Source organism: Ascaphus truei, chromosome 2, assembly GCF_040206685.1.
Source record: "Ascaphus truei isolate aAscTru1 chromosome 2, aAscTru1.hap1, whole genome shotgun sequence".
Classification (NCBI taxonomy): Eukaryota; Metazoa; Chordata; class Amphibia; order Anura; family Ascaphidae; genus Ascaphus; species Ascaphus truei.
The window spans coordinates 429,913,119-429,925,934 of NC_134484.1; the positions used below are offsets into that span (position 1 = coordinate 429,913,119).

Below are 12,816 nucleotides of genomic sequence, written 5' to 3' on the forward strand. Positions count from 1 at the left end.
TCACATAAATGAGAATAAGTGCTTGAGACATAAAAGTAATCTTAAGAAAAAAGGTAGTCCCTGCCCTGAAGAGCTTACAATTTAAGTATATCCTGCACTGAACAAATAAAGTGTACGTAAGCAACACAATGAAAGATAAACTAGATGTAATTAGGGATTATCAAAACTATTTAGAAAACGTCTAAGACTGCAAATAAAAAATTATTCCTCCAGATTTGAAACGTGTAGTTAAATACCACTTTGCTTTCAGTGCGGTCTATAACACGTTGTTAACAAAAGGTGATAGATAAAATAAGAATTGGAGGTAAGGTTTAAAAAAAAAAAAATCAACAATAAGTGGCATTTCAATACGCTACCATGGAGTTCAGTTTGACAGACACTGCTCCTTTAATTAAACGCAATAACTACGTATTCATTATTATTATTACTTGGAACATTGTAACGAGCGCAGGACTGGCCGCTCATCAATAGAGGCTGACACGCGAAAATGGCGCCAAACGGCGTCATTCAAACCATGTCCGCGCGCCAGGGCCGTTACCAGTGTCCGCAGCCAATCGGCATTCTGCTTCGGCGAATGGAGGAGGGGAGCACGCGCGGGAATCTCCTCTTCCCTGCCGCGGCCGTTAGGAGATTAACGGCGGCTTCTCCCCCCTCCCCCTCTTCTCCCCGGTTAGCACCGTTCATCCTCCGCCTTTTGTTAGGTTTGGGAATAAACAAGTGCCCCGGTATAGTATTAGCCCGCCTCGGGCCGGGTATTTAAAGAAGGGTCGAACCCGCCGCGGGTTGTTTACTTTTAACTGCTCCGTTGTCCCCCTCCCCTTCCCCGTGCCGCTTGCCCTGGGCGGCCTCGCCCCTTCCTCCTCAGTCAGTGGGAGTTGCTAGCAGCTCGGCCGCCGCCCTTCTCCCCTCCCTGCAGGTGACGCACCCGGTTACGTGTGCTGCCCCGGCCCAGTCCTCTCTCCTCCGCCCGCCGCTCGTGACGAGGTCCCCGCTACGTGTGTTACTCCTCCTCAGCATCACGGCCGCCGCCGCAGCAACAACAACAACAAAAAGCCTGGGTGAGTCCCCCGGCATCCCTCACACGTACAGGCAGGAGGCGGGACACTGCGCGGCCATCTTTGCACACTCTACTTAACCCCTCCATTTCCGCCAGGAGGACACACATTGTGTGTGTGTGTGGGGTGTGTATATATGTATTTTATGTAGCACCAACAGAGCTTTAGAAAATAACAATACAGGATAAATAAATAAATGATAATGGGGATAAGTGACACATGCCCCAAATAGTGTGTGTGTGTGTGTGTGTGTGTGTGTGTGTGTGTGTGTGTGTGTGTGTGTGTGTGTGTGTGTGTGTGTGTGTGTGTGTGTGTGTGTGTGTGTGTGTGTGTGTGTGTGTGTGTGTGTGTGTGTGTGTGTGTGTGTGTGTGTCCCCCACACACACTTTGGGGCAGGGTCTCCCTTTGCCTCATGTTGTCACATTCGCATTGTCATTTATTTATTTACCCTGTATTGTTCTATATATATATATATATATATCCTTAGTACTGTGTAAAAATTACTAGGTGGAATTACTACTTTTCCACATACAGTATGCTGAATAAATGGTCACGTATATCGGCACTACCTTTTTTTTTGTTTGTTAAGTTTTGTCTTTAACCGATTAACTTAAATCTTTTGCCACCAAATAACTCAGATGTAGAAGAGAGAGGGATTTGTTTGACCGTTGATTAACCATGTTTGGCTGCTACCCTGGCCTACATCCGAACTATCAACTCTTTGTGGCGAAAGGGTTAATAGTTAATCAGTCAGACAAGTAACTTTAAAAAAAATAATAATACTGCTACTGTGTATTTATTCAGTATAGGTAGAAAAACTGCTTTAACCGTTATTTAAATAAGGTTTACAGAGTTGAGGCCCAGAAACGAGAAATGGAGAGCGGCTTTCAAAAATCAATTTTTATACAGATGTAGCAGGTGTTTATTACCAATGTTGACAATGGTTTAATGCCAGAATTAACAGAAAATACTGCATTTATTAATGCATTACATATATGTACAGTATATATAAATATTAACCATCCTCCGTCAGTCCTTGTCGATCCTCTGCTGGATGAAGGCCCCCCAATATATGTATTTCTTTATTTATATAGCGCCGGTAGGGCACTCAGCGCTTCACAAAGACAATACAGTACAGGGAATAACACAGTAAGCGCAGCAAAGTCAGACAAAAGGAAAGGTAATCCCCACACCAGTGAAATTACAATCCAAGGCCTTGGATATAGTGGGTGCGCGCGTGCGACGGCGTGCATGACGTCGCGCGTGCCTGTCGGCCAAGTGACCTGTGGAATGAGATCCACAGCGACAGGAAAGTGTGGCGGAGGCCTGGCCGTGACGTCACGAGACTGGTTCGCTCGCATTGGCTGTACCGCTCACGTGATCCGGACGTTGCGCGACAAAATCAATTTTTTATTTGTTGGCTCAATATTCTGCCGCGCGGTCACTCTTCACTGCGCGCATGTGGTCACTGTGGCCGGCCCAATAGAACTGCTGCATTTTGTTAGTCGTGCACGCCGTCCCTCTCACTATGGACTCAGCCTTAGGCCTCGATCAAACAGTCTGTTACACGGACGCGCGTTTGCGAGCCTCTGTCTGCTGGGCGATGTGTGAATATCCCCAGCAGACAGAATGACGCGATTGGGGGCATAACTTTAAAAAAAAAAAAGGTGCGTGTGTTTGTGATTGGCTGGCGAAGTACACATGACGCGACTACTACTTGAAATTTCAACTTCAGTTGAAAGCTAGAGTTGCAGCCGCGACAACGCAGCACTTCATCGCCGGGGGTTATTTTCTGTTTGAAAACTCCCAGAGAACACAGCGAAAGAGTGTCGAACGTGCACGCGCATGTCGCATCGCGTCCTGTTTGAGCGAGGCCTTATGCCGCACTCATGATGGTGGTGTCGCTATGTGCGCGCATATGTCCGCTACTCTAACCTGATTTCCTATTGTAGTTCCTCAAGTACCCGCTGCCGCTGGTGGCGCTGTAGCATGTCAACACTGCTACATTTTGGTCTGACAAGTAAATTTGTCATTTTGGGCTGCAGTCGTGTGATGTCAGCGTCACGTGAGCTTATTCAGCCAACGAGGGCAAACCATCTTCGTGAGGCGAACGTGACGCGTTCGCCACGCCCCCGATAGTCTCCCTAATCTCCTGCAGCCAAGTGCACAGATCGCTGGGGCTGCAGGAGTGTGTGCGACTGCGCCACCACCATGAGTGCGGCCTTAGTGGTATGTTGGGAGATTTACAGAGACAGCAGGTGAGGGAATAAGTGCAGTAAATTATAACATTTTATAAAATGTTTTACCAGGAAGTAATATATTGATAGTTGCCTCTCGTTTTCAAATATGTCTCCCTTAGATGGCAGTACCTGGCCTTGATGTGGGTACATGTAGTAGATGGCCACAATGGTTGGTAAGAGTGATTGAGTGTGGGACAGTAGCTGTAACTGCAGGCTATTGAGATGCTTTTTTTGCTGTGTGAGTTTTAAAGTTGCTTGTTATTAAATTAGATGGGTTTAACACCATAAGGCCGCGATTATACTCCAGGCGCCAACAACAAATGGCTGAATGCCTATGAGGCCATCCCTAGTGCGCACGCTCGACGGAGCGCGATGGCTCATGCACGTTTCGAAAAGACAAAAAAATGTGTCTTTTCCAGCGATGGCCGCGTCACGTGAGCGGTTCAGCCAATCACGGCGAGCCAGCTTCGTGACGTGTCCGCCACGCCTTCCAGTCGCTTCCATCACAATTCACACATCGCTAGGGCGAAAGGCGCCCGCGATGCGAGGAGCGGACGTGCGCCAGCGCAGAGGATAATCGCGACCTTGGTAGTGAAAAGGGTGGAAGGAAGGCATTGGTGAGAGCAGGTGTGTATATCGCTGGGACCAGGATTAGTAGAGATCCCCAGCAGCAAGGAAGAGGGAGAGAGAGAGAGAGTAAATATAGGATTTGTAGAGGTGATTTTTTATGTGGGGTGTAGAAGTTGTTGAAAGGTGTGTGTAAATAGTGATGCAGTGTATGGGAGGAGAGATGAAATATTGATTGAGGGGGGGGGGGCGGAATCAGGAAGTTGGAGAGAACATAAAAGTTCACAAAGGCGTGAGACAACCGCAAACAGAAAAAGCAATAAGGAGGGCATAGTGAGATGCAGGGAAAGGTAGGAGGAGAGCGTACCCAGGTACTGGATGATAGGAGTTGAAAGAGGTGTATAAATCAGGCCTGGGAGGGCAGTGTAGCATTGAAGATTAAGCAGCATCTTGGAACTGAGTCTATAGATGTGTACAGAATATCAGAGCATTTAGTTCTCACAGTTGCAGGGTTGTTGTTGAAGTGCAGAGTCCAGTTCTTCATGTAGTCTTCACCTCCCAATTGAACTACAATGTTAACCCCACAGCACTTAATATAGGACACTTAAGATGTTACATGGCCAAGATAGACTGACTTAAATACTCTAAACAGATTCACTTGACTAATAATTAAGGTGGGGGGTAGGGTGCCTATTCAATTCAGACAGACATACCAAGGAGATGTTAATTAGATAAGTTCTGTTGGAGTTAAATTGATAGAAGTATTCAACTCAGACAGACATACTGTGTGAAGGAATGAATCCGAATGTTAGTCCAGATATTCAGTATGCATCCATGTTTACAGATATAGAAACATCCAGTGATGAGAACTCCAATATTCCACAGACACTTCATATGTGACACTTAAGATGTTATACAGCCAAATATATATGCAAATGTCATTCATTTAGGTTATTAAATGCTGTTTATTGAGTGCAGACCTGATCTCTTTCTAGAAGGGAAAGTGCCCAATGTAGGACATAGTGTGTATCTGTGTAATGTGTTATGCTCTGTACGCCCCCCAAGAGCAGCGAATGCATTAAATCATTTGCATAGCAACTATTAGATTGCAAGGCTGTCATGTTTTTTTTCCCCATCATATGTTCATTTCTCCCCCCTCTACTAGTACCTATTACATGAGCCTGGAAATAATTTATTGGGATAATATTGGGCTGAAAATGTGATTCTAATTAAGGTTCCGTATCCTTAGTGTGTGTAAATTGTTAGTGGGTTGAGTAATATTTCTAGTTTATTTTATTTTATGTCCTCCTGCCTATGAGAAAACTAAGCACATGAGTGGTAGGAGGTTTGGAGCACTCAGTACAGAGGGTCATATTATTACGGTAGTGATCACATGGCTTCAAAATGGCAATGGCATGTTTAATGGTAAGTTTTAAAGATATTTGTAATGTTTGTGAACATTTGGTTTAAGGTAATCCTGTTAAATTTTAGTAAACATGACTGAGATTTTGGAGTTGTCTTCCATAGAGATTGAGTCTGACAGGGAAGAGATATCCCAAAATCTGGAAATGAGTGTGAACTTGAAGAGGACTCCTCTTGCTCTCTCAAACACTGGTTCTCTGTTCAGGAGATATAAGCTTTTAAAATATTAAATGTCGGGGAGCATTACAGTTGCCATGGTATCCTCAGATGCTTGAGATTAAGCAAAGCATAATTTCTAACACTAGAAAAAAACAAAAAGATCCAGGACATGCTCAGAGGCAAGATAGGAACATTATATGAGTTAATTCATAAAGACTTAAGCTGCGCTTATAGTGCCCGCGACATCGCTCCAAAACAAAACAATTGATTCAGTCGCGAGCGCTTATAGTAAGAGCGACGGGCGACGGAGCAACGTCGCGACCAAAAATTTGGAAGCCGGGTAAATTTGATTTTTCAGAGACTGTCGCCACATGTGACTGTCTCTGAACTAATCAATGACCCTGTCGCTAGCGACATCGCTGCAAGTAAAATGATAACTTTCGCGGGTGGCGAAGGGTGACTTCATCGGTCGCGTCGCCAGCACTATAAGCGTGGCCTAATGGGGGATCGCTGCTGTAAAATTAATAGAATATATTTTGTGTTTTATTATTTAAATATTAAATATTTGAACTATTACAAATGTTAACCCTCTACTATTCCTGCTCTTATTAAAACAAACCCTTTTTCCATGGTTGCTTCTTTAAAGGTGCAGTTGCCCCTAATATTATTTTCCACACCTTGCTGCCTGAGATACCACTGAATTTAGCACCGGTACAATGCCCTCCAGGGGAAACAAAATTTGGTTTAAATCTCTAGTGTCACATAAGCCAATAGGATGCCACAACATCATCCAGTGCATTTTCCTTTTGGCTGCATTATGTGGCAGATTTAAATACAAGAAAGTACTGGCGGCACATTCCACAGTAAGTATCTCTGAGTCTCTAGAGTTGAAATTCATGCGATTTAAAATGATATGAAACCTGGCTTCATTTAAACACAGATAATGAATTCACCTGCCATAGAATTTTGAATCGCATTCACTGCCCTGTAATGATCCATTGCAACTCCTCCTAACAGTATTAAACCCTTTGCTGGCAGAGCAGCTGTGCAATGTGTTGCTGGCCTTTCCGTTAGTTAACAACAACAAAATGGGCAGAGAATTAATCCACTTTTTACGGAAACAAGTAATCTTATTGACGTGTCTACAACCTGTAAAAATTTCCCTGGAGGGTAAAAATCTTAGTATATACAGAGATACTGTTAGCTGTGGTGGAAGTCTTACTGTCCCTGGGCCCAGTTTATCCCTTAGGTTGCGAGTCCCTGTCTACACCACAGCTGGACAGGAGACCCGGACTGAAATGGGGATTTTGTTCTCCCCCCTTTTTGCTTACCTGTATGAAGATTGATTTCACACTATAGGGGAGTTTCGGCCGGGTATTTTCCCAGTGATTGTACGAGGAGCGGCCTATCTTGCTGTGGGCGGCAGAAATGTGACGTGTTGGGGACTAGAAGCATGAATGGTGGCATCTCGGAAGGGGGAAGGAGTGTGATCAGTCTTGTGAATCGTAGTTATTTTCTACACTAATGGGGATGGTTGGTCTCACACAGGTAGCCTCTTCTCCAGTTTTTGTCATCATGAGATTTGCTTAGCCTTGATCCGGTGGAAGGAAGCTCTATATTAACTTGAGATGGAATCATTAGGCAAGACAGCATCTCTGTTATTTGTCCCTTTTCGCTTTCCTGTTTTGTGCTTCTTTCCTTAGTTGAGCCCTTGGGTGTTTTTTGTTTTGACTAAACTCACTCTTCCCTCCCCATCTGTGGAAAAGCAGACTCTTTTTCAAATTAGGTTGCAGCACACCCCCAAAAATGTTTGAACACAATATGAATATATTCATTGTCTCAATTGCAATGACAAGTTACCTTCTGGCAATTTGTAAGAAGAGGCCCCTTCTCAGATGGCAGATTCTTTTTAGTTCTCAATGATGAAAAAAATTGAAACCACTAGAAATTAAGCATTTACGATGAATAAAGAGGCCTAGACAGGAACAGTATTTATTTATAAAATATTTTACCAGGAAGTAATACATTGAGAGTTACCTCTCGTTTTCAAGTATGTCCTGGGCACAGAGTAAAACAAATAGTACATGGTTACAAGTACAGTTACATAAATGAACAGGGTATACATTATATACAAGACATTGCGTGCACAGTTAAAGAAAATATATATTATGAGCGTATGAAACAGTTACAGACCAGGTTAAAATGTGAGACAGCCTTAGATTTGAAAGAACTTAAACTGGTGGTGGATGTTTGAGTCTCTGGTAGGTTGTTCCAGTTTTGGGGTGCACGGAAGGAGAAGGAGGAACGTCCGGATACTTTGTTGAGCCTTGGGACCATGAATAGTCTTTTGGAGTCTGATCTCAGGTGATAAGTGCTGCAAGTGGTAGCGGTGAGGAGCTTGTTCAGGTAGCTGGGTAGCTTGCCCATGAAGAATTTAAAGGCAAAACAGGAAAGGTGAACTTTGCGCCTAGACTCTAGTGTTGACCAATCTAGTTCTTTGAGCATTTCGCAGTGATGTGTGTTGTAGTTGCATTGGAGAACAAAACGACAAATTGAATTGTAGAGGGTGTCAAGTTTGCTAAGGTGGGTTTGAGGAGCCGAGCCATATACTATGTCTCCATAGTCAATAATTGGCATTAGCATCTGCTGTGCGATACGCTTTCTGACCAGGAGACTTAGGGAGGATTTGTTCCTGTAAAGTACCCCTAGTTTTGCATAGGTCTTGGTTGTCAGGGTATCAATGTGCATCCCGAATGTTAAGTGGGAGTCAAACCATAAGCCCAGGTATTTAAAACTAGTGACAGGTGTTAGGGTGGTGTTAGCGTTGGTTCTAATCAGGAGCTCAGTCACTGGAAGCTATACAAATTTAGTCTTGGTCCCAAATACCATTGTTACAGTCTTGTCAGTGTTTAAAAACAGTTTGTTTTGGGAAATCCAGTTTTCGAGTCTCAAAAAGTCAGACTTAAGTATGTGTTGAAGGTCAGAGAGGCTATGGCTGTGTGCATATAGGATTGTGTCATCTGCATACATGTGTATTGAGGCTTCCTTAGAAGCTGTGGGAAGATCATTAATGAACACTGAGAAGAGTAGGGGCCCCAGAACAGAGCCTTGCGGGACACCACAGGTGATATCCAGGGGGTTGGAGTTAGTGCCTGAGATGGACACATGTTGGGATCTTCCTGATAGGTAGGACTGAAACCAGTTTAAAGCATGTTTCCCTATTCCAGAGCTCTGGAGTTTGTTAAGCAGGATAGCATGATCGACTGTGTCAAAAGCCTTTGCAAAATCTAGGAATACTGCACCAGTGAGTTGTCCCCGTTCCATTCCACACTGGATTTCATTGCAAACTTTTAGCAGGGTAGTTACGGTGGAGTGTTTGGGACGAAATCCAGATTGGAATTGGCTAGGGAAATTTGTCTTGGTGTAGAAATCGCTTAATTGAGAGTGGACACATTTTTCCATGACTTTGGATAGAATTGGGAGAAGTGAGATTGGCCTGTAGTTTGAGACAGTGTTTTTGTCCCCATTTTTGAAGATTGGGACAACTCTGGCAGTTTTCCAGGTCTTAGGTATATGGCCTGCAGACAGGATAGAGTTGACTATGGACGCAATTGGTTTGGCAATGGCTGGGGCACCAAGTCGTAGGAACCTAGATTGTAGTAAGTCGGGTCCACATTGGCTGCTTAGTTTTAGTTTGAGGAGCGCTTGTATAATCTCCTCTTCAGATACTGGGCCAAATTGAAAATTGTGGGCAGTGTTGGGAGGGGGCGGGACTGTAGGGATACTCCTAGGATGAGATTCATTTTTGGGGTTTGTGCTGCGTTTCGCTAATAAGTTAGTGGCACACCCCACAAAGTAATCATTGAATGCATTTGCGATGTCAGTGGGGTTTGTCAGAGTAATATCCCCCTTAGTGATATTACTTGGTTGTTGATGGTTAGGAGGCTGGAATATATTGTTGATAACCTTCCAGAAGTTAGCTGGGTTTGATGTATTCTGGTGGAGATTGTCAGAGTAATATTGTGCTTTTGCATGCCTTGTTTGCCTTGTGCACATGTTCCGCATGCATCTGTAGTGATTGAGATCCTTGGTAGTGCCAGTTACTTTGTAGCTTTTCCACAAGGCATCCCTGAACTGGTATCCGGAAGCAAAGTCACATATTTCAGGTAATGAATCGAAAGAAGTGACTTATCTTTCAAAAGCAAAAGGTAGTGTCCTGAACATTATTCGGCAGCCTCAAGACTAAAAAAATGAATATTTCTAGTTCATAAGGGCAAATCAGAACTGATTAGTAACCAATGAAGAAGCCCAGATAACGACTTATTTTAGTATTTCAATAACAAAAAGAGCAATAAAATCACTTACAATTACAATTGGATCAGTGAGTTACTTATTGAGGATTATGAGTTTCACAGCCCTAAAGTACAGCATAACGCCTCGCTGATACGGGCAGCATCTCGTACAGCGACACATACCGTGTACTCTCAATGCGTTTCATGTATTACTACACTTTCTACGGAGTATGCATGGGCTGACCTGAGGGCTGGAACTCCATTATATAGTCCCAAACAATCTTTAACCAGCCAATGACTGACTTTGAACAAGTAAGTTAATATACAGTACGATAGTGTTGCCCATATTTATTTTTATTTAAAAAATGTTTTATCAGGAAGTAATACATTGAGAGCTAACTAATTTTCAAGTATGTCCTGGGCACAGGGTTATGATAATACATGGTTGCATTAAATCAACAGACATTATACATTCAATTTACATACATTTCATGGACAGTTAGAGAACATATGAGTATGGGCCTCTGAGTTACAGACCAGGTTAAAATTGTGTTAGAAGAGGTAGGATAGGCCTGCAATGGGTTGTGTTAGAAGACTTCACCCAACCCAGTAATCGAGCAGCAAACGGCTGACACCCTTTGCCTGCCGCCTTTGGGGCGATGCAAATGTAGGCTGAAGGGGCTCTGGATATCACATACGGCACACCTGTGAGCACGTGACTTGTGTATATATGACAAGGGTTAATACACACAGCTATCTAGCTGATCCAGTCTTCACCTCGCAACGTCCCTCAAATGAATTGGATCTCCCTGCAATCTGTCACAATATACCATCTGTCATGAACCGCTCACTTGACACCACCACTAAATGTACGCACAGAGCCTTCAGTTTCTGTATATTAAGAAAACTATGCACTAAACACACATGTTATAGAAAAATGTGTACCAAAATGTTGTTTACTCTCGACAAAGGGTGCAACAATTAAATTATATATCAGAATATGTAAAAATCTTGCCAGTAAAATATATATTGTTACATTTGTCAACCTAGATCAATATTATTAGACACACATACATACAGATAGGCTAAACGGTTAACATTAGGTTATTTTTAACATATTCTATAATTTTTAACAGGCGAGAAAGGAGAACTCTATATTATGAGTGGAAGGGGAGACATAAAAAATCTGACCATAAGTTCGCAATCCATAAAAATTCATAGGCAATGTCATATTACTGTCTGATTTAACAGATTCAATTACATATTTGTACATATAAAAACTATAATGTGTAAAGAGTGAAACACTAATATTTATAATAATATACCAATTCTTCTACTAAATCCCTAAAATGTTTATAAAAAAAGAAAGATAAAGTCACATATTTTGGGCATAATTTCCCAGTATTATATCATCCATAAATATACCTTCCCTTTATTGGTGGCTCACCAATAAAGGGGTGGCATATTGTTTTTCAGGCAACTTTTAATTGGTTTAAAAAAAAAAATAATAATAATATAATTAAGAAGAATATCACAATTTTTAGTTAAAATGTTTTGAATGTAAAAAATGTGATGATATATAAACCTACATTGTTCTGTCAAAATTTTGTTTTTATTTTAGTAATATTTTTTAGAAACATTTTCTTATCTGTTTCCCCCCCCCCCCCCCCACCTATTTGAGAGCATGATTTAAACATTCTTTGTTATATCCTCTGTCTACAAATCTATCACCAATTAATTTAGACTATGCAACAAAATCTTTTTTTTTTTTTTTTAAAGTAAAATTTCATTTAATTTTTTGAAACTGACCTCCAGGAATATTATTTAGCCATTGTTTCTTATGATTTCTGGAAGCAAGTATGTGTGTATGTGTTCGGATCTATCGGTTTAAAAAAAAAAAGTTTTGGTAACTATATTGGACTCGGATTTTTTAGAAATGAGCAGTTCCAAATATTGTACATGGCTATTGCTACATTTATAGTCAAATGTTAAGTCTCAATATGTTGTCATTCAGACTTTTAATAAAGGAATCTAATCAAGTGATATTGTCCCATACCATTATTATATTGTCTATATACCAACATAAAGTTTAATTTATGAACAATATAAATTGTTAAACCAGATATAATTTCAGGGCTAAACTGATGAAGCACCATAAGTGTGAAATGCGTGTCTGGTTAGATGACGCTAATCCTAGTGACGTCAACAGCTGGTGACCACAGGTTATGTAAATGTTTGAGTGCGCACTCACGGCACTCGGAGAATTCTAAAGGGGGGAAGGAAAAATATTAGAGCTCTGACTTTAGCATGTTATCAGTAGAAAAAAGCTAGCATGTAGAATAGTTTGATGACTCAGTTAGAGCCAGAATACAAGTTTGATTAGAAGCTATTTTCCAGTATTTAATAAATAGAAACAAAATATTCACATTGGATCATTTTCAATTAATTTTACTAAGGCTTATTGTAACTAATTGTTACATTCAATGGGTTTCTGGAAAGGAGTACTTTTTATATGTCTGATGTGTATAGGGCACATTTCTTTCACACAGTCAGCACCGTATGTTTCATCACTCAACAATGTTTTTTCCCCTTCGGATTAAAGGAGCAATTTATGCTGTTTCCGCCCCCCGCCCCCCATTCTTCTTTTTCTTTTAATACAAGTTTGAAGGAGGGGGGCTCCGGAGCTGAACCCTTCATTTCAGCTCCCAGCCGCCTTGCTTCCGGAGATACTTACCTCCAAATGGGGTGCCGGTATCGCTGCAGTTTTCTGAAATTTAAATCTCATCACATGGGCCAATAGGAAGCCTCACTGGATGACGTCATGGCTTCCTATTGGCCCGCAGTGCCCATGAGCTTTGAAAAGCAGCCATATCTTTAAGACTTTTATCTAGCACAGACTTATCAAGTAAATCTTAACTAGACATAGTGTCACTTTGTCTAATCAATCATTCAGTTGCCAGCATTCAACTGGGTTGATGCTGATTGATGCAAAAAAAATGTTAAAATTATCTTTAGACACTGTTTTAGTCATTTGAAACGACCCCTCTTTTTTTACCTCTACCTAATTACAATTGGGTATAT

The 12,816-nt window shown here is 41.8% G+C and overlaps 1 protein-coding gene across 15 annotated transcripts in view; it reads left to right on the forward strand.

The window, feature by feature from the left end:
- Nucleotides 1–550: 550 nt before the first annotated feature.
- The window catches only part of CREM (cAMP responsive element modulator), a 120,603-nt gene continuing 108,337 nt past the window's right edge, over nt 551–12,816 (forward strand). For 5 of the 15 annotated variants that reach the window (XM_075587757.1, XM_075587751.1, XM_075587753.1 and 2 more), the window contains exon 1: nt 552–1,058. The gene's annotated coding sequence lies outside the window, so the exon portion shown is untranslated. Of the gene's footprint in view, nt 1,059–12,816 lie in introns of all 15 variants that reach the window. The other 10 variants (XM_075587763.1, XM_075587764.1, XM_075587766.1 and 7 more) reach the window with 3 other exon arrangements.